Source organism: Tasmannia lanceolata, unplaced genomic scaffold (genome assembly GCF_043159265.1).
Source record: "Tasmannia lanceolata isolate RefF3 unplaced genomic scaffold, GAP_Taslan_0.1 ptg000020l, whole genome shotgun sequence".
NCBI classification, from domain to species: Eukaryota; Viridiplantae; Streptophyta; class Magnoliopsida; order Canellales; family Winteraceae; genus Tasmannia; species Tasmannia lanceolata.
In genome coordinates, this window is record NW_027518697.1 from 31,555,048 (window position 1) to 31,582,277 (window position 27,230).

Here is a 27,230-nt window from a genome sequence, read left to right on the forward strand (position 1 = left end):
CCCTGGAACTGGGACGGGCTCCAGTGTAAAAGAGAAAATAAACACACTATAAAAATCATATTCATAGGTTGATCCTAACCCTCTATAGATCGGAGGGTTAGGATCAACCTATGGAAATTATTTTTGGGGTACAACCTATTTAGGTTGTGGGCCATCTAATGGACGGTTTGGATCATCCTATAGTGCGAGCCATACCGTACCTTTAATAAAGTGAGGAGTGCGATCATCGAAATACAGTAGGGGATTGTAGGAGTTTCAAATGCTTGAGATCTTCCAAAGTTCTCCCCAAAGAATGGGGAATCCCTAGCAAATCCCAAATAAGAAATTGCTAGAGTCCATCGCAGACGGCATTTCGCGGCTGGTATGTCGCATGTCAAACCAGCCACCCCGGGACTTGTCTCCATTCATGAGGTGGCTGGTCTGACATGCGACAGACCAGCCGCGAGAAATGCCTTCTGCGATGGACCCTAGCAAATCCCAAATGATAAATACATTAGTGGAGCTGTCCATGGAAGAAAAGGTGGCGAACGTATCACTTCCCTTTCTTTAATCAGTAATTAAAGGGCACGTTTGGTTAGATGGATTCATAAATATGAATCGTTAGGCCACATTTGGATACCTCATGTTTTTGTATTTGGATTTGGATTTGAGTTTTGGATACAAAATACATATATCATCCTCATGCCCGTGTTGTACGAGAGAGAGAGAGAGAGAGAGAGAGAGAGAGAGAGATTTTTCAAATAATGTCTTGTAGAACAGATTTGAAAATCGGATTTTTTTACTGTTGTTGATTTAGAAATCTAAGGATTTGATCCAGTTCCAAATCTCAACTGCAAATGTGAGAAATCCAAATCCAAATCTAAATCTTGTGGGTATCCATGACCTTATATTATTCCATTTGGGCTGATTCCAACGTTTGGTCCCAAAACGTAAAGGGAACAAAGGATACAAGGCAGAATTTCTTGGGCAATTTTGGGCGGGCTTTCGTTACCCACCCAAGAGCTCTCTCTCTCTCTCACAGCAGGATCAAGTGAAAATGGGAGAGAAAGTGTAACGACCACCCTTGAATCTTCATCAATAATCTTAAGTATTATTTTAATTACAAAAAAATAATAATCATGTGAGATCCCATTGAGACCATCTTGAAAACTACTTCAATTAGTACCTTAAATAAGTAATGTGAGAGGGGGAATTTAAGTAATATCTTGTAAAGGTGGGTCAAAGTAGGAATTTCATTCAAATAAGAGATTTGAAAACCTACCCAAATCAGTCGCACAACTCCTAAAATTTGGAGTATGCAAGCAAATTTAGTGGGCCACATTTGGGTGTGCCTTTATTAAAAAAAAAAATTGGTGTTTTCTTTACAAGTTAACTTAAAAATGTAGATAAAGGTCAAAGACACCTAGTATAGGATACAAACTCAAAACTAGAAGGACATTTAGGACTTTAAAAAGAATAACAAAGCCATCGTTTTCACGCCCAAATTTCTCCCAGCAACAGTAGCGAAAAAAAAAAATAATAAGAAGAAAAAAAAAGATAAGAGAAAAGAAAGGAAAGGGAAGAGAGGCTCTTCTCATACACTTCAATCTTCAATCTTCTTCTTCTTCATCAAGTAAGTGGTTTTCTTCCAAAGTCCTTCCATGTCTCTTTATTTTTTTAACTTCTCACCCATAGTTAATATTTCATACCCCATATTCCATTAATCCCTTCCTCAAAACCGATCTTCGCAATCCAAATTTAACCCCAACATCATAAAAGTTGTTCCCAACAGCACTTTGAAAGTTTTAACAGCACCTTGCAACCCCAATTGGATTAAACTCAAACTCTTTTTCACTAACCTCCCAATGAAACCCTCTTTGAAACCCATCTTGAAACCCATAGGAAAACCTTTCTATGACAACCGATTGTGAACCCCAACAACCAAACTCCATTAATTTTCAGCCACAACAAACCCTCCATTAATTTTCAGCCACAACAAACCCTTGATTGAAACCCACAGCCAACACTCCATTGTTGCACGCCCAAACCATTGGATCGAAACCCTTTTTGAACTTCACATCACCTTCATCAGCACCCATCTTTCTTTCTTGCCCTAGCTGCTAATGGAGAAAAAGAGTCAACAAACACATGCTGTTAATAGGAAGTAAACATACATAAAGAGGAAAGGGAACTATATATTTTCTTCTTTCATATTTCCTTGGACACTCTTTTCATGTATTTATGATTTCTCTTTTGCATTATTAAGGGGGTGGCTTGGGGAAATATAGGGGTGGATATACTAATTCCCCAAATAAATATTAAAAAAAAGGGGCAGCTGATGTGGGCGTTCCCATAGACAGACCATCATCTGTGCATGTAAACCCTTGTATCCTTTAAGAAAATGATGTATTCATCCCCTCCTTTTACATTGGGCCACCTCCCTATGTTGTATATATATATGACTACTTTTTAATATTAGAGAGGGGTGGTACAGGTAGGAAGGAGGGGTGGGTTATCCCATTGAATAAAAAGTATAACGAGACGGGTTTGATAACAGCCCATCTATGTTTTAATAACTGCCAAAACTTATCCTGTCTATTTCTATTTTAACACGATAAGTTGTCGTCTTAAACACACCCATGTTTTGATAAATACATAAATTTAGCTTGTCTTTTTAATAAAGTAAACCCCAAATCTGTATCTTTTGAACCAAAACTCATCCTCCAATTGAATAGTCCAGACAACACATAATCCATTAAATCCATTCAAAATCAAAATTTATTATATAAGCAACAGCATCACGATACACTTAACTCATTGGAAATGAATTTTAAAGGGGATAAATAGTCTAAAAAATGATGATTAGGACAAGCCTTAATTGAGTATGTGTGTGTGTGCGAGTCGTTTAAAGTGACTAGAGAACTTACATGTATTTTGTATTACAGCGGTTGTTGGGAACCATAACGAGATCTAGGAGAACCTTCAATCTTCCATATCAAATAGACAAGGCAGGTGATAGTACTCTATTTAAGTGCTTTAAATAATTATTGATTTTAACTGTGTATGATAGGAATTATTTAGCAAGCATGAGATTTTTATTATTAGATGGTTGAAATGTAGAATCATGAAATGTTAGCAGTTTCTTATGTAACATTGGTTTCATATCCTGATATGTTAGTGTTACTATAGAATGAAAAATTGAAGTATAGAAATTGTTTAAACGGGTATAGGAATATGATTGGTAAATAATGCCAATACACTGGCAAGAGATATAAATGCATAAGCATGAGGGTTATATGGTGGTTTGGGCGGAGGTTGAGTCGTCCAAGAATCATTGAATTCCAAACCGGCCTTGGGTTTTAGCGCACCCCCTTGGCGGTAAATGCATCATCTTAGATCACGACGTCAAGAGGCGGAGCGGCCAGTAGGCGCATCGTAAAAAGTCCCCCATGCCCACTATCTTTGGCAGGGGCAGTGGAAAGTATTGGTGGGCGAGGTAACTGGCGATTTGAGAGTCTGAGTACCTTGGGAAAGCTGTCACATGTTACCCATTACGTAATTAAGGAATTCTAAATTTTTGCATTTCACATTCATAGTTTAATAAGGGTTAAAATTGTTTGGATATGCCCTGTGTAGTTTAATTACGATTAGTTTGTGATACATAATTTCTCTTCTTAATCTTTTAGTTAACGTATTCTTGTAGATATCATTACTAATTTGTGTTTACAAATAGTTCAATTATGCACTTTAATTTCGTATTTGTTTTTAGTACTTCTTTCGAGTATCAAATGACCCTGTGTAGTTCTATAAACTAACACAAAAATCACCCTACATGTTTCACAACTTTGGATGATAACGTGAACAATTTAAATGGGGGCGAATAGATAGATGCGCAGAGCATTGGAATAAGACTTAGTAGCATGACGGATGTCGTCATTTATCTTCTATATTTTCATTTATGTTTGTTAATTAAGACTTGTTTAATTTGTTAGGAGTTTTTAGATAAACTCAATTTGGAGGGATTTGGCTTTGGATGTAGTGACATTTTATTTGGATTGGAATCATTTTGGTATGTTAGTTAAAGTAGTTAATTTGGATATTAATTGTTCTCTTATGGTTTTAAAAAAAAATATTCTTAGTAAATTTACTATAGGTTTTTATGTTTTCTTTTTGGTAACGGCCCGATATGGTTTTTGGGTCGTTACAGTTGTGGTATCAAAGCCAGGTTTACGTAAAACTTGGTACGTGTGAGTATGGGTAGGCCGTTGGAAAGGGGTAGTTAAACGAATATTAAAGACAAATTATGACCCAAGTGAAAGACCCTCACGTGTCATAAAAAGAAGAAACAACTTGCAAAACTTTCACTTGTTTAGGCTTTAAAACTTCCTTTAAGTTATATAATAATATTATTAAAGCTTTTATCTATTTTGGCAGAATGTATCGAAGGAGGAGGACCGCTGGTCGTGGAAATAATGCACGTCGTGCAAATGAAAATATTAGAAATGCAGGCAATGAGCAGGTGCCTGTACCTGAGCAAGTGCATGTACCTGAGCAAATGCCCAACGACCAGGGAGGATTTCAGATGCTTGCAGAGATTTCGAGGAACCAGCAGGAAGCCCAGGCTGCTATTCAAGCCACTTTATAGGCTATTGCAGCCAATACAGCAGCTCATCAGGAGCCGAGGGCTAGGGACGATGCTTCGCAGTTGCACAAGCAATTCAAGGATTATCATCCCCCTGAGTTTGATGGAGCGGGTGACCCTTTGGCAGCTGATCACTGGTTAGAGGAGATAGAGAGGATATTTAGGGTTATGAGGTGCACTGATGCACAAAAGATTTGGTTAGCCTCATTTTTGCTAGTAGGGGAGGCAGGAGTCTGGTGGAGATCTATCGAGGAAAATTAACTGAATGCAGTGAATGAGACTTGGGCACAATTCAAAACCCGCTTCAAGAATCAATTCTTCCCTATGCATGTCAAGGATCGGCTGGCAAAGGAATTTGCCGGGTTGAAGCAGGGTGCGATGTCAGTGGCTCAGTATGGAGCCAAATTCAGGAGATTATTGCTCTACGCGCCTGGTTATGCATCCACGGAGGCAGATAGAGTATGGAAATTCATTAATGGTCTACACCCTTCTTTAATGGAGAGCATTATTAACCTTGGGTCTCAAACTTTGGCAGAGGCTTATGAGAAAGCGGAGATATCAGAACAGACTGAGAAAATTGTGCAGGCAGCAAGATCCCAGTCTTGGAATAACAAAAATCAAGGACCTCCTGCAAAGAAACCAAAGACAGAGGGAGACTCGTCTCAGCCTAAGATGGTGTACCCTATTTGCTATAAGTCACACCAAGGCCAGTGTTGGAGGACTATGAAGGTGTGCTATAACTGTGGGGACCCAAATCACAGGAAGAAGGATTGCCCAGAGGGAAATTATCAGCAGAGGCAGCAGAACAATAGGCCAACAAACCCACAGTTTAATCAGCAGAATGTCAACCAGAACTTTAGGAGCAATGAGAATCAACAGCAGAATCAGCCTCGACCCCCACCTCGGCCTCAGCCAAATCAATGGAGAGGGAACCAGAATCGCCCTCAGAATCAAGGAAGGGGCACACCACCTGCACCTATGAACCGAGTCTTTGCCATTTCTCAGCAGGATTCAGATGCGTCTGACGCCGTCATCGAAGGTCAGCTTTTCATTAATAACATGCCTGCATACATATTAATTGATTCTGGTTCTTCGTTATCTTTCATATCACCTACATTTGTGAAAGAATTGGATTTGAAACCCTCATCTTTGCAAAAACCGTTGAAAGTTATGACACCAGTTGGGGAAGTAGCAATAACCAGTGAAGTATGTAAGGGTTATGTAGTGAAGATAGGAGATTGTGAACTCCTTGTGGACTTAGTTTTATTGAATATGAATGACTTTAAGGTCATTTTGGGCATGGATTGGCTAGCATCCTATCACGCTAGTGTTGATTGTTTCCATAAAACAATCAGTTTTAAATACCTGGGGAGGAAGAATTTATATTTGAAGGGGTGAAGCGTCCCAAAGAGATTAAGTTGATCGCAACACTAGAAGGGCAAAAGTTGATTAACCAGGGTTGCGAGTGTTGTCTTGCCTATGTAGAGGTAGAGAAGGATGTTGGAAGTGAGCTTTCTGCAGCTGACATCCCAGTGCTGAGAGAGTTCCTTGATGTATTTCCTTAGGACTTGATGGAGTTACCTCCACATCGTGAGATCGACTTCACCATTGATCTTGAACAAGGGGTTGGCCCTATCTCTAAAGCACCATACAGGATGGCCCCTGCAGAATTAAAGAAGTTGAAGGAACAATTGTTCGAATTGTTGGAAAAAGGGTTTATCAGGCCGAGCTCTTCACCCTGGGGAGCTCCAGTTTTATTTGTCAAGAAAAAGGATGGTAGCTTGCGCTTATGTATTGATTATCGGCAATTGAATAAGGTCACTATTAAAAATCGTTATCCTTTGCCTAGGATCGACGATTTATTTGATTAGTTGCAAGGTGCTAGTTATTTCTCTAAGATTGATCTTAGATCGGGATACCACCAGCTTAGAGTCAGAGAAGAGGACATTCCGAAAACAGCATTCAGAACTCGCTATGGGCACTATGAGTTTGTGGTGATGCCTTTTGGATTGACCAATGCTCCGGCAATCTTCATGGATGTAATGAATTGTGTATTTCGATCCTTTTTAGACCAGTTCGTGGTAGTGTTTATAGATGATATCTTGATTTATTCTAAAACCAGGGAGGAGCATGCTGAACATCTAAGGAAGGCACTTGGTACCTTAAGAGAGAATAAGTTGCATGCTAAATTCTCCAAGTGTGAGTTTTGGTTTGAGAAGGTGACTTTTCTCGGCCATGTGGTTTCGAGAGAAGGAATTTCAGTTGACCCAGCTAAAGTTGAAGCAGTTACGCAGTGGAAACAACCTACAAATGTTATAGAGATTAGAAGCTTTTTTCTGATTAGCTGGTTATTACAGAAAGTTTGTGGAAGGTTTTTCCTTATTGGCTGGTCCATTGACGAAGTTGACCTGGAAAAATACAAAATTTGTCTGGACTGAAGAGTGCGAGCAAAGCTTTCAAGAATTGAAAAAGAGACTTACTTCAGCACCTGTATTAGTCCTTCCATCTGAGGGAGGAGAATTTGTGGTGTATAGTGATGCTTTATTTAAAGGACTTGGTTGTGTGCTTATGCAAGGAGGGAAGGTGATCGCGTATGGTTCACGTCAGTTGAAAAGACATGAAGTTAATTACCCCACGCATGACTTGGAGTTAGCAGCAGTGGTCTTTGCACTTAGAATTTGGCGGCATTATCTGTATGGGGTAAAGTTTGAGATATTTACAGATCATAAAAGTTTAAAGTATTTATTCGATCAGAAGGAGTTAAATATGCGTCAGAGGAGGTGGCTTGAGTTTCTTAAAGATTATGATTTCACCTTGAACTACCATCCTGGGAAGGCAAATGTAGTGGCAGACGCCCTTAGCAGACACAGTTATGTGAAACTTGCCTCTTTAATCATGAAAGAATGGGAACTCTTGGAGCAATTTAGAGACTTGACCATTGGGACTTGTGAAACCGGTGAGAAATCTTTAGTAGCAAACCTACAGATTCAAGCAGACTTTCTAGAATCAATCAAGGTAGAAAAAGCAAGTGACGAAGAGATTGCAAAGATAAGATCTGAGGTGGACTTAAGACCAGACTTTTCAGTTGGATTTGATGGTTGTCTATACTTTAAGGGTAGAATATGTGTACCATTGGTTGGTGATCTTAGAAAGAACATCTTAGATGAGGCCCATAAGTCTCGTTACACCGTACACCCGGGTAGCACTAAGATGTATCGAGATTTGAAAAGAAATTTTTGGTGGAGTGGAATGAAGAAAGATGTGACCGAATATGTATCCAAGTGTTTGACAAGTCAAAAAATGAAGTTTGAACATAAGAAATCGGGCAGTACTCTAGATCCTTCAGAGATCCTCGTGTGGAATTGGGATAGTCTGTCCATGGATTTCATTATGGGGTTACCTAGAGCAAAGAATAGGATGGATAGCATTTGGGTGATTGTTGACCGTCTTACAAAGTTTGCTCATTTTATTCCTATGAAGAAGACTTGGACCTTGAAGCATTTGGCTGAAATTTATATGTCCCAAATCATTAAACTTCATGGAATACCTACATCTATCGTGTCTGACAGAGATACCAGGTTTACTTCTAGTTTTTGGTAGAGTTTGCATAGGGCTTTGGGTTCGACATTGAACTTTAGTATTGCATATCATCCTCAGACTGATGGGCAGACAGAGCGAGTAAATCAGATTATAGAAGATCTTTTGAGAGCCTGTATCCTTGAATTTGGAGGAGATTGGGAGACACACTTACCATTGGTAGAGTTCGCCTACAACAACAGTTACCAACAAAGTATTCATATGACTCCTTTTGAGGCCCTCTATGGTCGAGCTTGTCGCTCACCTTTGTGTTGGTTTGAAGTGGGAGAAAAGCAATTAATTGGGCAAGTCTAGTGCAAGAGACTAGTGAGAAAATTGCTATTATTCGGGACAGATTAAAGACAGCGCAGAGTGGACAAAAGAGCTACGCCGATCAACTGCGTAGGGAGCTTGAATTCGCAGTTGGGGACATGGTCTTTGTTAAAATTTCCCCATTTAAGGCAGTGATGCGCTTTGGTCGAAAAGGGAAACTGAGCCCTCGTTTCATTAGGCCTTACCGTATTATTAAGCGCCTTGGAGCTCGAGCGTATGAGTTGGACTTACCTCCTGTGGACCCCGATCCGAGAAAGGCGGGGGACGAGCCCCACACGAGTCTCAGGATCTCTCTACAGACCATCCACGTGAATGGAGAGCTCTACCAAAGAACTCTTGAAAGAATGTGCCTCTCACAGCATGAGTGGCGATATAAGGTGAGATACCTCTCGATTCGGGGACTAGCCCGGATTCGAGGCGTACCTTAAACAAAAGAAGAGTCGCCATCCAAGGAAGTGGGTCCGGGATCCCATACTATACTCTGTTGCAACGGATAACCAGAGATATAAAAAGAAGGTTCGTGCCTGGTTACGAATTTGGAAGTTCCGAAGAGCACCTCATCCGCCCAAGTGCAAACACTTGGTCTCTTATGCCATTTACTTAATAATTTTGAAGAGTTTTGAGCGAAAGTCATATGAAATGAGAACATATATCTCCGAGAAGACGTCTACCTAATCATGCATGTCTCGGAGATGAATAATAAACACACACAAAATAAATGAAAGAAGTGTCACCTGAGAATATCTAAGTTATGAGTGTCATACCTAATTGGTGTCTAAGTTCTGGTGTGCAAACACATGCATGCTACAACTAAAAGTATAGGATCTGTACAATGAAAGTAAGAAAACACAACAAAACACACAACACAATTTAACTCTATACACGACTCGACAAGACAAATCCTAAAACTCTAATGCAATACTTGACTCGGACCAGAATGGCCATCCACCCTGGCTGCTCTACGTATCCCGGCCTCGGGAAGAATATGAGTCAACGTAGTTCGATGACCTATTCTAAACTACAATGCCTAACCATCTATAACCGCTATCCTAGACTCGATCCACTAGACTCGACTGATTTTTAAAGCTTTTTTGTACGATTGCTTCAATTCAAGTGAATTGTAATTTTTAGGACTCTCTATATGTCCTAACTAATGCAAGTTGGTTAGCCTTAAGCTAATGCAGGTGGGCCTTATACCCTATGTGTATCTAGGCTGTTCATTCTAAGGAAAACCATGGGCTGACTATATGCTTCTGTAGACACCCCATTTTGACCGGACCCAAGTTCGCGTTATTTGTTCAAAATCTCGTCAAATGAGTGAGTGGATGCCCCAAATTTAACCCTAGTGTAGATTAGGGTCCCTTCCAGATCCTCACAAAATTTCGTCGAGATCTGAGCCCATTCACCTAGCCAGCGAGTCGAGCAGTGCGCACAATGCAATCCGAAAAAGGGGAATGAATTATCGGCATAAACGGGTTCAAAGCAAAGGGGGGTGAATCAACTCATTCGAGATTAGGCCTAGTTCGCGCGCTTATCATGTTGATGGTGCGCCCATCAATCTGTGGTGTGCCAATATCTCAACCTACATTTGGATATAAAAAAAAGAAAATCGAAAGACAAAAGGGAAGAGGATTGATCCTCGTCTGAAAATTCCAGAAGCAGAGAGAGGGAGAGAGAGCGAGAAAACCTATTTTCTCTCCGATCAAAATTCCTTTTCTTCGGTCGAGATTCCAGCAATTTTCTCCCATCATCTTCTCCCAGAGCTCCGGTCGTATTCCGTTGGATTCCCAATTATTTTCCGGTGGATTTTTCATAGAAAATAAGGGGGAATCTCAGATCTGCTCATTCTCGCAGAGAGGGAGGAGCTCATTCTCGCTGAAGCAGAGAGAGGGAAGAAGAAGAAGATGAGGAGGGTTTGCTACCCTATGGTCACGATCTCCACTATCTTGGCTCTCCCTAGCAGCCACCACCTCTATTTACCATTTCCAAAGCCATCATCGCCGGAGCTCCGGTCTGCACCACCATCTCTCCTTCCCAATCCCCGACTCCTCTTCTCCGTTTTCTTCTTCTTCCAGCTTCCTCCACCTCCATTAAGCCCAAATCCCCATCGAGAACCTCCAAGCTCCGGCCGATCTTACTATTTCAGATATGAGATCTGAGATATGAGGAAAAAGGGGAAAACTAGAGGAAGAGAGAGATCGAGAGAGGGAGAAAGGGATTTTGGAGATTTTCTTCTCGAGCATCATCTCCGGCCGGCCACCTCTGTCACCTCCGATCAGCACATTTTCTCCCCTTTCTTTTCGAATTTACTGCAAAGCTGTTATTTCTCCCTCATCTTCTCATATCTTTCAGAGATCCGGCTAAGATCTTGCTGGATTCCGGTCATCTTCTCCGGTCGGACCTAGTCGGATTCCGGTGGCAAATTTACATTCCTTTTTCTTTGATAGATCTTGATCACCACCTCCATCATCTCAGCCGCCACCATCGGAGGGATCTGAAAGAGAGGATTTCCTTTTTTTAGAAAAAATCAAGGAAGAGAAAGAGAGAGTGTAGGTGAGGGTTTTATCTCCTTTTGTCCTCTCAGATTATTTTCGCCGGAGCTCCAGCGAAGCTCCAGCCGTGCTCCATCTTCTCCAGCTGATTTTGCTGGAATTTGATCCGCTCTCTGAGTACAGCATCAGAGGATTCCAGCGAGATAGAAAGGGAACTTGATTTTCACTTATTCCTGATAACATTTCAGCCCTTTCAGGTGATTCTCCCTCTCTATTCAGTACGTGATTCGAATGACAATTTTGTTTGTCATAGCAATGCCTGGCTTGCGAGGAATTCTCATGATCTTAATTTGAATTTCATTATCCGCAAAAATGTTAAGAGTTGGAGTTTAGATGTTCTTTGTGTTAGCAGTTTTGAAACTCCAGTTTTGGTTTTGTGGTTACTCTTGAGATCATTGTTTTTTAACTCTTGAAAATACAGTAATTCATTGGCATTATTTTTCTGTTTCTTAAAAATTGATCGTATTACGATTATGTTAATGTGTTTTGTTGGATGATTTGAATTCCTGTTTTGTGTTTTAGCTTGTTTTCCTTTGTAATTTTAGTACTGGTAGATCACCTGTTGGATTGCCCAAAGCAATTTTAACAAAGGAAGTGTTCCATAGCTCAGCACCTGTTTTAAAACCAAAATCAACCTCTCTGTTTGTAGAAACAGCCAGTATTGTCCAATTTCAGGTTATTCCCCTGTTACATTCAATCGTCTCCACTACTCAGACGTGATCTTCGTCGTATGTGTGTTGTGGAAAATAGTGATCCAATTGGTCAATGCTCTGTTTTTATGATCATAAGGGTATGATGTGATGCTATATTCTATTTTTTATTTAGCTATGAGCTGTGTCTGATTAGAAGTTTAGAACTGTTGTCTTGCAAATCTTTATATTATACAATTGTGAGTTGCATTTGGTTAGGAGTTTGTAGTTTCAAGTAGCACTCTTATCTTTTATTTGGATGAATAGTTTAGTCTTCTGTTCGCCTTTAGATGTTATAGCCCTTCTTTATTACAAGACAAAAGGGCGATGAAGGCGATAGCCCAAGCCCATCTTTAGGGGACTCGCTCAATCCAAGTAGCGCTCCCCTCTTTTGTTTAGTAGGCCTACCCAACCTTTTGGATTTCTTTTAACCATTTTTTTTTTTAAAAAGAACCCTTCTCTGGGCAATGATAAGGTTACTTGGAGCCCGTCTTTATGTTTTGTGGCTCACCGCTTCGCACTTGGATCTGCACAAGTTGATGTCCCCTGTATGCACTGAAATTTTTACTAATTGGAATTATCATAATCTTTTGATATTTCTAATACTCTTCTTATCTTAAGCATTGAGTTAGGTTCTGAAGACAATAATGAATGGACTGTTCAGGTGAGATTATCTTGAAGCTTATCATATTTGTTTAATTTTATTTAAATAAATTGTTTTAGGAAAGAAGGAGATCAGATGACTACTCTATTCGATATTATCGACATGAGTACTGTCTGATTTCAAGGCGGGATTAGAAATATTATCATGTGTATTATGATATCAGATGATTACTTTAGCATCATCTGATTTCATCCCCATATTGGGGTGGTGTTTGTGGTTGGCTTTGAAGTGTTTGATATTGTTTTTTGCTTTATTAGGCTATCCAGCGGCCGGTCTGGACTAATTAATGTTGTTTATCATTTTATGATTGCTATAGATTGTGTATTTTTTTATTGAAAATTCTTCTTTGCTTAGCACTTGATTTATTTAGAGAGCCTTTGAATCATTCGTTTGTGTGGTGATGTTATCGGGGGAGTCTTTGACTCATTTGATCTTTATTGATGTTATTAGGGAGTCATCTGTCTTGGCTTTGTAAGTAATTAGCTTTTAGAAGGCCTGCTTGGCCTCATTTGTAGAATCCTCTCTGAGGTTGCACCTCAATTTGTACCTCTGTTAATTAGAGACCAATTTGGTCAATTAGTTGTCTTAGCCTTGCTTACCTCTTGCAAGGGCGATGAAGGCGCTAGCCCAAGCCCATCCTTAGGGGACTTGCCCAGTCCAAGTAGCATACCCCTCTTTTGTATATAGGAGACTTGCCCAGTCTCATTCTCTTGCTAAGCCTCCTCTTTGTGCGTCGTTTGGTTTTGGGAGAACGCCCTACTCGGCTTGGCAGCATACCCCTACCCTTATGGGTATTGGGTTGCACATTTGTTGCACCCTAGGGCTAGGCAGCTGTCCGGCCCGGCTGGGTGTTTTTACCTTTGCCAAATATGCACAGGGTCTCTTTTTCCTTTTTACGTCATTTGTGTTTCGGAGACAAGCCTTGTCTCATGTAGAGAGTTTCCCCTTTAGGAGGCTTACCTAGCCTCATGTTAGAGTGGCCTCCTCTTTTAGAGTGAGTCTTTGACTCGGTAGTGTTATTAGAGAGTCTCTGACTCATTTGTTCCCCCTCTTTAGTGTTGTTAGTTCGGAGTTTCTCCTTTAGAGTTGTTAATTACTTCGCTTTGATTAGAGGCTAACTCAGTCTTATTAGAGCTTTGCTTGCTTGGGATCTTGGATCGTTTTCTCTCCTCTTGGGACGCTATCTTTCTTGTTGTGGTTCGTCTCTTTAAGACGCTAGTTGCTTATTCGGGGTTTCCCCTTTTGCTTTAGGGCTTTGCCCTAGTTTGTGGTACTACTTGCGTGTTCCCTTTAAGATTGAAAACATTTAAAGGTTTAGAGCGTTGGAAAAGCTTTAAAATCCAAAAACATTAGAAATTTAAACTCAAAAACATTTGAAAAACATAAAAAACCTTTAAAAATCTAAAGTGTTGAGTGTTTCTTTTAGAAGCGTATTAGGCGAGTTCGATTTTCGAACTACGTTGGCTTGATCCTCTTCCACGAGGTACGTAGTGCAGCTTGAGATTCTTATCACAAGTCCAGCCAAACTTTTTTTGTAAATAAATGTTTTAAACCTTCTTCAAAAACCTTTAAAATCTTGTTTTCAAAAGATCTTCCTCTAGAGTTAGGAGTTTCTCCTAGATAGAGAGTTTTAGAGTTAGGGTTTTTCTTTTGATAGGTTGTTTGATTGTTTGTTTGCTGTGTGCTTGTTTTAGAGTTAGGGGTCTGTCCTAGAGTTATAGGAGCGCCTCCGTCCGGTCAGTCGGCGATCCCATCGCCGAGTGATGACTAGAGTAGGATACGCTAGTCCACCTTTGGTTTTCCTTAGGAAATACAGCCTAGTTACACATAGGTTGTAGGAATCACTTGCATTAGCCTAGGGCTAACATGCATTTAGTTAGGGCATATAGGGTGTCCTGAAAATCCACAATTCACTCGAATTTAAATAATCGTTCAAGAAACTTTAATAACTAGTCCGGTCTTTTAGATCGAGTCTAGGATAGAGGGCTAGGTGTCTTAGGCATCATAGCTTAGAATAGGCGCGAAGAACTACGTTGCCTTGATTCTCGTGGAGGCGGGGATACGTAGGCTTCTTTGGATGAATACCAGATCATCCGAGGACTCGGGCTAATGTTTTAGAGTCTTAGGATTTATTGTGTTGTTATTACATATTTTGATGTGTTTTCTTACTTTCTCGTACTGATCCTATACTTTTAGCTATAGCTTGCATGTGTTTGCACATCAGAACTTAGACACCTATTAGGCTTGTCACTCATAACCTAGCTATGCTTAGGTGGCACATCTTTCATTTTATTTTATGTGTGTTTATTATTTGTATTCTCAGGAAATGCATGCTTAGGTAGACGACTCCTGAGGATTGTTCCCATTTCACATGATTTTTACCCAAACTTCTTTGGAGTTAATAATAAATGGCATAAGAGACCAAGTGCTTGCACTCGGACGAATTGGGGGTGCTCTCAGACCTTCCCCATTCGTAACCAGGCACGAACCTATATATATTTCTGGTTATCCATTGCACAGAGGATTTGATTTTAGGGTTCCATGGCATATCCATGGATGGCGACTCTGAGTTTATTTCAGGTATGTCTTGGTTTCGAGCCTTGGCTTCGGATCGAGACATATCTCTTTCTTTTTATATCGCCACTCGTGCTATGCTATGAGGGTGGCATCCGTTTTGAGAGTTCCTTAGTAGAGCTCTCCACACACGTGGATGATCCAGAGGGTGTTAGGGACCCGTTCCCTCGCCGCCTATCTCGGATCGGGGTCCACAGCTTCCTAGTCTAGCCATCGGTTCGACTAAATGTCTAACCGATCAACTCGAGGCCTCCTAACTCTAGGGACACTCACACGATAGGACACACCATATCAATACAAATCAGGACAGCCTCCTAACTGTAAAACACCCCAAAATCTAGGACAGACTCCTAACTCTAAGGGAAGATCTTTTTGAAAAGGTTTTAACGAAGTTTTGTATTTTTGGAAGATTTGAAATGCTTATTTTTTAAAGGTTTGGCTGGACTTGGGATGTGGATCCCAAGCTGCACTACGTACCCTGTTGAAAGGGATCAAGCCAACGTAGTTCAGAACAGATTTTCCTAACTACTCTTAATGACTCAGATTTTTGAGAATTTTGGGTTTTTCAGATATTTTTCAAGTGTTTTTGAATTTTTGACATAAGAGGACAGAATCCTATCATCATAAGGGTAGGATAGACTCCTGATATCCCGCAAAGGTTGGACAACATCCTATGCTTTGCGGGGAAATTGGACAGAATCACGACTCTATAAGGGTTGGACAACATCCTATACCTTGCAAGAGTGGATAAAAAATCACATGATTTGATGAGAGGTTGGACAAAATCCTAACCCCTATGATGATAGGACAGACTCCTGAAACTGAATGACTGACTCTCTAGCTAAGGAGAGATTCCTATGCTAAAGGACTGACTCTGAAATTAGTGACTCTAAGAGAAGTGCTAACGAGACATGGCATGTCTCCTAGGGATGAACTCACTAATGAGACAAAGCTTGTCTCTAAAGGATATAACTTTCTCTGCATGAGACACAGCCTGTCTCCCTGAGGGTAAGCTTTTCTACGAGACAAAGCATGTCTCTCTAAAAGGGTGCGATTTTCTATGAGACAAAGCATGTCTCTTAACAGGGTAAGACATTTCTGCACGAGACATAGCTTGTCTTCTAATAGGGTAAGACATTCATGCTGAGATATAGCTCGTCTCCCTAAAGGGGCTCTAGATAACCTTTTCATTGCCCTTGCAATGAGAGGGACCTAAAGTTTAAGGAATGTACATCTAAAAGACTAGGCAAGTCTTTTAAACAAAAGAGGGGAGTGCTACTTGGACTGAGCAAGTCCCCTAATGATGGGCTTGGGCTAGCACCTTCATCGCTCTGGCGATGAATGGAAGGATCTAATGACTTGAGGCTATCTTTATAAAAGACAAAAGGAAGAGGGATACTACATGGACCAAGTAGGTCTCCCTAAGAGATGGGCTTGGGATAACTCCTTCATCGCCCTTACAATGATAAGGCTACTGAGGCCGAAGGGATACTCATCTAAAAGACTGGGCAAGTCTTTTAAATAGAAGAGGGGAGTGCTACTTGGACTGAGCAAGTCTCCTAAGGATGGGCTTGGGCTAACGCCTTCATCGCCCTGCAATGAGAGAACAAATGTCTAAGAATTTTATACTAATCTCTAATAAGAGAGGTAATAACCAACAAGGGTGGCCTACTACTAAGTCTCGATAAGTTTCAAAATAAGAGGCAAGTAAAATATAGCACGCAAACCAGAAGATATCTAAACATATTATACCATGCCTATGCATACTAGAGGAGGAAACACATTTCTTCTCTCAAAGAAAGAAAAAAACAAAACATTACTTTCTGCAGCCCAATTGACCGGCCTAGGTAAAACTTCTAAAAAAAAACCTGAAATCTAATTAAAAATTTTCTTCCTCAAGAACTCCAAATCTGAAAAAATGGTAAACATAAAAGTTGTTTATTAAAAGTACAGGAACAACTTTTTAGTTTACCACTTTGGCCAATTTTCACCGTCAACAGCCCGAAATTACCATTTTCTCCTCTGCTGTCAGAAAGTGGGCATCCACTCACATTAGAAACTAAATTTGAATGTAACTCTTTATACACTTAGAATTGGAAGTTTTACAAAACATAAAAATTATTTTTAAAAATATCCCCTAAAACTTTTATGTTTGGATCCCAGCCAATTCTGGCCGTATGTGACCGGAAAACAAGAAACCACCCTTTTGAACCCACTTTTCAACAAAAAAGTTGAAATGAGTATAACTTACTCAATTCTTATCCAAATTTAGCAAAATTTATATGTATTCCTATCTATGGAAAAATATCTACAACTTTCTAGTTTGTCTATCTGGATAATTCTGGGCGTAAGCACCCCAAAAATATGAAAGTTCAGATTTCCAGCACTATATCCTAAAAACTGGAAACTGAAAATTTAACTTCTGATCTTCTTCCCTTTTTCTTTTTTTTAATTTCTAATCTTAAGTCCCCATTTAAAAATAATTTGGTAACCCATAACTACTAATTACTCAATAAAATTCATTATGCTAAATGTAGATGTAATAAAAGTTTCTAAGTGAATATGCTAAAGACTTCGAATGAAACAGATTTAATGAGTCTAGGATCAGTTGGGAACAAGATAAGCTTACTAATGAAATATTCAATGGGCGGCTGACAAAATCATTTTAGCTTACAGAATTAATGAGTTTAAAAGCATTCAATTAGCATCCAATAAGAGTGAACCTAAAAACATTCAATTAACAGCCAGCAAGAGTGATCCTAAAAATTATCTATTGAGATAAGACTCATTAACGAAATATCTTACTGAATTATGCTAACTTAATATCAGATCTTAACTGTATAAAATTCTAAAGCTGAAATGATTCAACCTAAACTCTCAAGAAAAGAATTCCTTCAATGGAAGCTATCCCCATTCATTTTGTAGTCTAATCTATATGATAACCATAAGATATTTTGCACTGATTATGATGCTATATAATTCTAACGAACAGAAATTGGAATTAGAAATTCTACTCTACACTAATCAAATATTAAAAATGAAATAACTAAAAGGTCAAAACACTACCTGTTGAGAAACGTTACGAATATTTGAGTGCTCTTTGGATTTTTGATGTGAAATATGATCGCAGAGATCCAATTTAGCATCGTCGCTTTGCTGCCATTGTGTTAAATTGCTAGCAGGAACTGATTCCCAAGATAATGGATTGGTCGGATTGCTGAAGCTGCTAATGGTGGTGATAATGACTGCTCGGCCAAATGGATGAAGATGGCAGCCAAATCTAGAATTTTGGCTTAAGAGAAGGCCTGATTTTGCAAAGGTCTTGCCACTATTTTCATTAAGAAGTTAGAATCTGATCTCACGAAGCTAAGAATATGATAGAGCTGAAGGATTTATTGGCTATGATTCTCTTCCTTTTCTCTGCAAGTTCCTCCTTTCTTTCAGATCTATCTCTCTGATTTTCAAAATAAAATAGAAATGATGGTAAAGAGATCGGCTTCGGCGAAATCGCCAGAGAAGGAAGACTCAAAATCTTCTTCCTTTCTCAACTTCTATACCTCTGTGATTTTCTCTTCAGCTAGGATTTTCAATCAAAATGAAAAAAAAGAAGTTGCAGGGAAGGAGATTTGATATGGTAGTAGGTTGAAGATAGAGGCAGTAAAGTAACCTGGCCGGATTTAATGGCAAATCATCGAATTCCAGCGAAAATTTGCCGGAGGTGAAAGAAAATTGTGGCTGAAACAGATTTTCAACATGACTTGAGAAGAAAAAGAGATATAATGGAAGTATAAGAGGAAATCTGTAAGGGCAAAGATCTATTGGAGAAGATAGTAAGGAATTGAACTATAAAAAAATGGCCGGCCGGAGCTCCTGCGAGATCGCCGGAGAAGATGAAGTTAGGGTTTGTAAATGTGAGATCTACTTTCTCTCTCCTAAATTCTCAGAGTTTATCTCTCTAAAATCAGCTTAGAAAACCTTGATTTTTTTAAAATGAGAGGGTTAGCTCGGTATTTATAGGAAATTCTGGTAGTTGATATCCGCACTCCAAGTGGATGAGGCGCGCGAATTTGCACGAAAAAGTGATGGGCGCACGCCCGAATCATGTCTTATTCGGCCATGCACGTCCTTTCCAGGATAAATTCGCCCCCTCTCAGGATAAACTCAACCCCCTTTCTGGTTTACACTACGGTCCTATCTCGGCTCGTTCGCTAGGCAAACGTGCTCGGATTTTGACGAAATTTTGCAGAGACCTTAGTAGGATCCTACCCTAGCTTAGGGTGAATTTTGGAACCCTAATTCATTCATTTGATGGGGTTTTGCACAAAATTGGAAGGTTTAGGGCACGGTCAAAATGGGGTGTCTACACCTCCTAATCTTGAGCGGATGCATAATGTCTTCCATGTTTCTATGCTTCGCGCCTATCACCCCGATCCGTCTCATATACTCAAAGTGGATGAAGTAAAACACCAAGAGGATTTGTCCTTTTCTGAAGGGCCGATGCGCATCTTGGAGTGAGAGGAAAGAGTGCTAAGGAATAAGAGGATCCCCTTGGTGAAGGTTCTTTGGTGCCATCATGGCGTCGAAGAGGCAACTTCGGAGTGGGAATCCGAGATCGAAAAGAAATTTCCAAAATTGCTTCAAGGTACACCTTCCTTTTAGTGTCACTATTATCATGTATCGATTACGTACATCTTTAGCCTTAAGATGTGTGAAAGAATTTTTCTTATTTATAAAAAGTTGTTGTAGAATTTCCGGGACGAAATTCCATTTAAGGGAGGTAGAATGTAACGACCACCCTTGAATCTTCATCAATAATCTTAAGTATTATTTTAATTACAAACAATCATATAAGATCCAATTGAGACCATCTTGAAAACTACTTCAATTAGAACCCTAAATAAGTAATGTGAGAGGGGGTATTTAAGTAATATCTTGTAAAGGTGGGGCAAAGTAGGAATTTCATTCAAATAAGAGATTTGAAAACCTACCCAAATCAGTGGCCACACAACTCATAAAATTTGGAGTATGCGTGCAAATTCAGTGGGCCATGTTTGGGTGTGCCTTTATAAAAAATAAAAAAATTGAGGTTTTCTTTACAAGTTAACTTAAAAATGTAGATAAAGGTCTAAGAGACTTAGTAAGCATGGAAACCTGCAAATCTATTAGTGTTTGTATAGGATACAAACTCAAAACAAGATGGAAATTTAGGACTTTAAAAATAATAACAAAGCCATCGTTTGGGTTTTCAAGCACAAATTTCTCCCAGCAACAGTAGCGAAAAAAAAAAACAAATAAGAAGAAAAAAAAAGATAAGATAAAAGAAAAGGGAAGGGAAGAAAGGCCCTTCTCATCCACTTCAATCTTCTTGTTCTTCATCAAGTAAGTGGTTTTCTTCCAAAGTCCTTCCATGTCTCTTTATTTTTTTAACTTCTCACCCATGGTTAATATTTCATACCCCATATTCCATTAATCCTTTGCTCAAAACCCATCTTCGCAATCCAAATTTAACCCCAATATCATAAAAGCTGTTCCCAACAGCACTTTGAAAGTTCTAACAGCACCTTGCAACCCCAATTGGATTAAACTCAAACCCTTTTTCACTAACCTCCAATGAAACCCTCTTTGAAACCCATAGGAAAACCCCTTCTATGACAACCGATTGTCAACCCTCTTAGGCCTAAAATCGGTAACAGATATGACAGTGACGTAAGAGGTGATCTGGAGGACCCGAGAAACCGAGGTGAGGGTGCTGAGTCTTGTGGAATTGAGTTCTGCTGCGTTCTGCACAGAAGCAAACGAGGTCAGAATGACCAACCGGAGTGTTACTCCGGACAGGCCCTTCGACACTCAAGTCAGTATGAGCAAGAGTGCAGAGCTAGTTTTAGAGTGGTGGGTGAAGAAGTTATTACCCCCATTTATGAGCTTTGGAAGCCCTTTTATAGAGGGAAAAAGGGGGTAGTTGAGGAGTTATTACTCCCGGACAGGTGTCAGCCAGCGATAGGTTCGAGCTCACCTACTCTGCTGTAATTACCAAACTACCCCTGCTGACGCGGGGTTTGTGGTGGGCCATCCTTGGGCCACGTGTCGACAACTCATAGGCTGCTGTTTTTATACCCCATCACTTGCCCCCCAGTTCTCCAAGTCATTATGATGACTTGGGGAAGTGTGGCGAGTTATATCTCTGATCGGGGGGAGTCAGTCCGGCCTGTGAATCAGTCCGGAAATTGTCAGTCCTGCCTGTGAATTAGTCCAGAAATTTTCAGTCCGGCACGGGAATCAGTCCGGAAATTGTCAGTCCGGCCTGTGAATCAGTCCGGAAATTGTCAGCCCGGCCTGTGAATCAGTCCGGAAATTGTCAGTCCGGCCTATGAATCAGTCCGGAAATTGTCAGTCCGGCACGGAAATCAGTCCGGAAATTGTCAGGCCGGACTGTTTTTTGTCGTCTAGCGAGACACGTCATATCCAGTCCGGCTTGGGCCGGACTGTTTTTTTGTCGTGTAGCGAGATGCGTCATATCCAGTCCGGCATGGGCTGGACTGTTTTTTGTCGTGTAGCGAGACGCGTCATATCCAGTCCGGCCCAAGCCGGATTGTTTTTTGTCATCTAGCGAGACGCGTCATATCCGGCTTGAGCCGGACTGTTTTTTGTCGTGTAGCGAGACGCTCATATCCAGTCTGGCTTGGGCCGGACTGTTTTTTTAGCCGGACTCAATCACTTTTGAGAGCTATCCTTCACACGAGCACTTTTGCGGATGCCTTTAGTCTTTTGGGAGATACGTGCAGATGCCTTTAGTCTTTTGGAGATACGCGCGTATTTTCACTAACGCCCTTGCCTCGAAGTTTGTGCCCTTCATTAATGAAGACACGTTTCGCCGTATAGGCTCCCTCGACGTGCGTGCCCTTCATTAAATGCAGGTTCCCACCGCCAAGGCTTATAAAAGGAGGGTTTTCACCTTCCATTTCTTACTTTTCACTTTTTACTCTTTCTGCTTTTTGTTCTGCCAGTTCGGGTTGCGTGGTTCGTGGTTGTGAACGGCTGAGGATTTGCGAGCTTTCAGTTCGAAACCGGGAGACTTCAGTTCTGTCCGGTAATCTTCTTGAGCGCGCCTTTCATTCGTTTCTTTTCCTGCTTTCATGTCAAGTAGTAGCTCTAGTTCTGAGTCCGGTTCGGGGGAGTCGTCTTCTAGTAGCTCAGGGTCTAGGTCATCGATTAGGACCCAGGATAGGCCGATCTGGACACCAGCCCCCCAAATGGCAAGTCATGATGTCATCTTGGATATCGTAGGGAGTGATGACGAGGTGGTTGGGGACGAAGTGATTTTGGATTTGAACACCACTCCGCTTCCAACGGATAGTTATCTCCAAGTAGAGGGGAGTGTTGGTCTACGAAGTGATTTTGGATTTGAACACCAATGCCGTCGTTTTCCTTGGCCTACGGCTGCTCATGAAGTGGCGGACCAGATCTTCTCCGAAGTCATTGAAATTGCTGATGGAGTTCGGTTTGATCCTTGAGTACCAGTCCCTTGCTGCATCAGTCAGTGTGGTCGGGAACGCTCGGTAGAGGAAGCCATCAGATGCGCCGTGGAGGAGCATCATCGTCCTGAATGTCTCCAAGTGGTCAACAGGGTCAGAGGTCCCGTCGTACTGCGGGATTGTTGGCATTTTAAATCCTCTGGGTGCTGGGGCACCCATGACGTCGTCAGTGAATGGCGTTCTGCTTGCGAACGCCCTGGAAGCGGGGCGGCTCTGGTCCTTTGCCAGCTCTTCTATTCGGTGGTCCATCTCTTCTATCCTCCGCAGCATCGGATCAGCTCTACGGTCTGGTGACCTGTTTCTCTCCACCGATTGGCTCACTGCGGAGCCGGACTGGCTTTCCGGACTCCTACGGCGAGGCCGGAGTTTTTCCTGCGGCGCACGGTCTTCTTGGGCTCGATGCTTTCGTGCAGAGCGTGACCGCAATCTCCGGCGGTGGTAAGGTTCTGTGTGGGCGTGCCGGGCTCTGGAGTGCTGAACTTGTCTCGTGGAGTGGTGAGTCCGGTCTTCGTCGTGGCGCGCTGACTCTCCTCCGTGAGCGCGCGACCTTTCCTGTACAGGTCGTGGAGCTTCTGAAGGAGGTTGGGGAGGCGCCTAGAGCAGTTGCTGGTACTGACCGACAAGGGCGGTTATATGTTGGAAAAGAGCTTGAACTTGCTCCGAAGTAGTAGGATTGAGGTGGTCCGAACGAGCCGGGCTCTGTTCGGCCGTAGCAGAAGCAGCTACCACCTGCGAGGCGATTCGCTCACTCCGGGTCCTGCGAGGTAACGCGACTCGGGTAGCCTGTGCAGCCGATATCCGGGCACTCTTCCGTCCTGCCATTTTGTAAGGGGATCTGAACAGCTTTTAGTTCGTGGTCCCACGGATGGCGCCAATCTGTTAGGCCTAAAATCGGTAACAGATATGACAGTGACATAAGAGGTGAGCTGGAGGACCTGAGAAACCGAGGTGAGGGAGCTGAGTCTTGTGGAATTGAGTTCTGCTGCGTTCTGCACAGAAGCAAACGAGGTCAGAATGACCAACCGGAGTGTTACTCCGGACAAGCCCTTCGACACTCAAGTCAGTATGAGCAAGAGTGCAGAGCTAGTTTTAGAGTGGTGGGTGAAGAAGTTATTACCCCCGTTTATGAGCTTTGGAAGCCCTTTTATAGAGGGAAAAAGGGGGTAGTTGAGGAGTTATTACTCTCGGACAGGTGTCGGCCAACGATAGGTTCGAGCTCACCTACTCTGCTGTAATTACCAAACTACCCCTGCTGACGCGGGGTATGCGGTGGGCCATCCTTGGGCCACGTGTCGACAACTCATAGGCTGCTTTTTTATACCCCATCAAACCCCAACAACCAACCTCCATTAATTTTCAGCCACAACTAACCCTCCATTAATTTTCAGCCACAACAAACCCTTGATTGAAACCCACAGTCAACACTCAATTGTTGCACGCCCAAACCATTGGATCGAAACCCTTTTTGGACTTTACATCACCTTCATCAGCAAACGTCTTTCTTTCTTGCCCAGCTACAAATGGAAAAAAAAACTCAACAAACACATATGTTGTTAATAGGAAGTAAACATACATAAAGAGGAAAGGGAACTATATATTTTCTTCCTTTATATTTCCTTGGACACCCTTTTCATGTATTTATGATTTCTCTTTTGCATTATTAAGGGGGTGGCTTGGGGAAATATAGGGGGTGGATATACTAATTCCCCAAATAAATATAAAAAAAGGGGCAGCTGATGTGGGCGTTCCCATGGACAGACCATCATCTGTGCATGCAAACCCTTGTATCCTTTAAGAAAATGATGTATTCATCCCCTCCTTTTACATTGGGCCACCTCCCTATGTTGTATATATATGACTACTTTTTTATATTAGAGAGGCGTGGTACAGGTAGGAAGGAGGGGTGGGTTATCCCATTGAATAAAAATTATAAAGAGATGGGTATGATAACAACCCATCCATGTTTTAATAACCCATCTACATTTTAATAATTGCCCAAACTTAGCCTGTCTATTTCTATTTTAACACGCTAAGTTGCCGTCTTAAACACACCCATGTTTTGATAAATACATAAATTTAGCTTGTCTTTTTAATAAAATCAACCCCAAAGTTGTATCTTTTGAACCAAAACTCATCCTCCAATTGAATAGTCCAGACAACACACAATCCATTAAATCCATTCAAAATCAAAACTTATTATATAAGCAACAGCATCAAACGATACACTTAACTCATCAGAAAATGAATTTTAAAGGGGATAAATAGTCCTAAAAAAATGATGATTAGGACAAGCCTTAATTGAGTATGTGTGCGTGTGTGTGCTAGTCGTTTAAAGTGACTAGAGAACTTACATGTATTTTGTATTATAGCGGTTGTTGGGAACCATAACGAGATCTAGGATACCCTTCAATCTTCCATTTCAGATAGACAAGGCAGGTGACAGTATTCTATTTAAGTGCTTTAAATAATTATTGATGTTAATTGTGTATGATAGGAATTATTTAGCAAGCATGAGATTTTTATTAATAGATGGTTGAAATGTAGAATCATGAAATGTTAGCGGTTTCTTATGTAACATTGGTTTCATATCCTGATATGTTAGTATTACTATAGAATGAAAAATTGAAGTATAGAAATTGTTTAAACGGGTATAGGAATATGATTGGTAAATAATACCAATACACTGGAAAGAGATATAAATGCATAAGCATGAGGGTTATATGGTGGTTTGGGCGGAGGTTGAGTCGTCCAGGAATCATTGAATTCCAAGCCGGCCTTGGGTTTTAGCGCACACCCTTGGCGGTAAATGCATCCTCTTAGACCACGACGTCAAGAGGCGGAGCGGCCAGTAGGCACATTGTAAAATATTCCCCATGCCCACTATCTTTGGCAGCAGTAGTGGAACGTATTGGTGGGCGAGGTAACAGGCGATTTGGGAGTCTGAGTACCTTGGGAAAGCTGTCACATGTTACCCACTTCGTAATTAAGGAATTCTAAATTTTTGCATTTCACATTCATAGTTTAATAAGCGTTAAAATTGTTTGGATTTGCCCTGTGTAGTTTAATTACGATTAGTTTGTGATACGTAATTTCTCTTCTTAATCTTTTAGTTGACATATTCTTGTAGATATAATTATTAATTTGTGTTTACAAATAGTTCAATTATGCACTTTAATATCGTAATTGTTTTTAGTACTTCTTTAGTGTATCAAATGACCCTGTATAGTTCTATGAACTAACACAAATATCATCCTACTGGTTTCGCAACTTTAGATGATAACGAGAACAATTTAAATGGGGGCGAATAGATAGATGCGCAGAGCATTGGAATAAGACTTAGTAGCATGACGGATGTCATCATTTATCTTCTTTATTTTCATTTATGTTTGGTAATTAAGACTTGTTTAACTTGTTAGGAGTTTTTAGATAAACTCAATTTGGAGGGATTTGGTTTTGGATGTAGTGACATTTTATTTGGATTGGAATTATTTTGGTATGTTAGTTAAAGTAGTTAATTTGGATATTAATTGTTCTCTTATGGTTTAAAAAAAAAAAATTCTTGGTAAATTTATTACAGGTTTTTATGTTTTTTTTGTAACGGCCCGATATGGTTTTTGGGTCGTTACAGAAAGAGAGAAAATCTTTTTTTTTATTGATAGAGAGAGAGACAGAGAGAGAGAGAGAGAGTCTCTCCAATTGTTTCTCAATTTCCCTTTGATAGCACCGAGAAAAACAGAGATGGCGATAGTAGAGATCTATTCTTCCCAACTTTTCTGATTTTGCCCCTCTCTCTCTCTCAGTAGGATCAATTAAAAGTGGGAGAGAAAGAGAGAAAATCTCTCCAATTGTTTCTCAATTTTTCTTTGATAGCAGAGAGAAATAGAGATTGGGATAGTAGAAATCTATTCTTCCTAACTTTTCTGATTTTTCTTTTTTTTTGGAGCCTGAATATGGTATTGATAAAAAAATGAAAATGGTTTATGCCAAAAGGATTTTTGGCCTTGATTTTTCGCTCTACGATTCTCTCCTAAAATTTCTTGAAATGTTGGACCTTGATTTTTGGCACTCTCTCTAACCTAGCTTACTCTAGAAAACTTGATGAAAATTGGTGCGTAATGGAATTAGCATTCCGATTCTCTCTGTAATGGAATTAGCATTCCATTATAGAGAGAATCAGAATAGGAAAGGAATGCGATGCTAATTCCGATTCTTGATTCCAGCAATCTAATGCTAGGAAAACTAGTTTTACGACGGAGGGAACTGAACAAATCAATTATTACCACTACATCACAAGTAGAATTGCAACTCAGGTCGGCGGGGTGGGTTTTACAAAACCCTATCCTACCTAAGAAATTATCTCGAGTCAGGTCGGGTCTAATTTTTTATGGGTAAACCCAAGATTCATAGACCCAACCCTACTTGAAATAGTTTCTCAGGTTGGGTCGGGTTTTTATTTTCTAGCATAGGATAGTGACTAATTTCAAAGATCATAGAAAACAACAAATTTTCACACTAAAAAAACAAATTTAAACATATTTTTACACTAAAAAAACAAATTTTCACATAAAAAATCTTTACATATATGTCATAAAGTGTATAAATTTAAGGAACTATTTTTTCACATCACAGACATGATCACCTCAATGAAAACAATGATATCAATATATTGGAAAATATATCTTGGGTTTC

General features: G+C 40.5%; 2 long non-coding RNA genes across 2 annotated transcripts; one reads left to right on the plus strand and one right to left on the minus strand.

The window, feature by feature from the left end:
• Positions 1-1,368: 1,368 nt before the first annotated feature.
• LOC143854555 (uncharacterized) lies at positions 1,369-18,969 on the minus strand. The gene is made up of 2 exons (XR_013237544.1): positions 18,076-18,969; positions 1,369-2,096 (listed from the first exon to the last, which is right to left on the minus strand). It is a non-coding gene; the product is annotated as an uncharacterized LOC143854555 (long non-coding RNA).
• On the plus strand, positions 1,426-26,084 carry LOC143854554 (uncharacterized). The gene is made up of 3 exons (XR_013237543.1): positions 1,426-1,612; positions 2,925-2,987; positions 25,815-26,084. It is a non-coding gene; the product is annotated as an uncharacterized LOC143854554 (long non-coding RNA).
• The last annotated feature ends 1,146 nt before the right edge of the window (positions 26,085-27,230 follow it).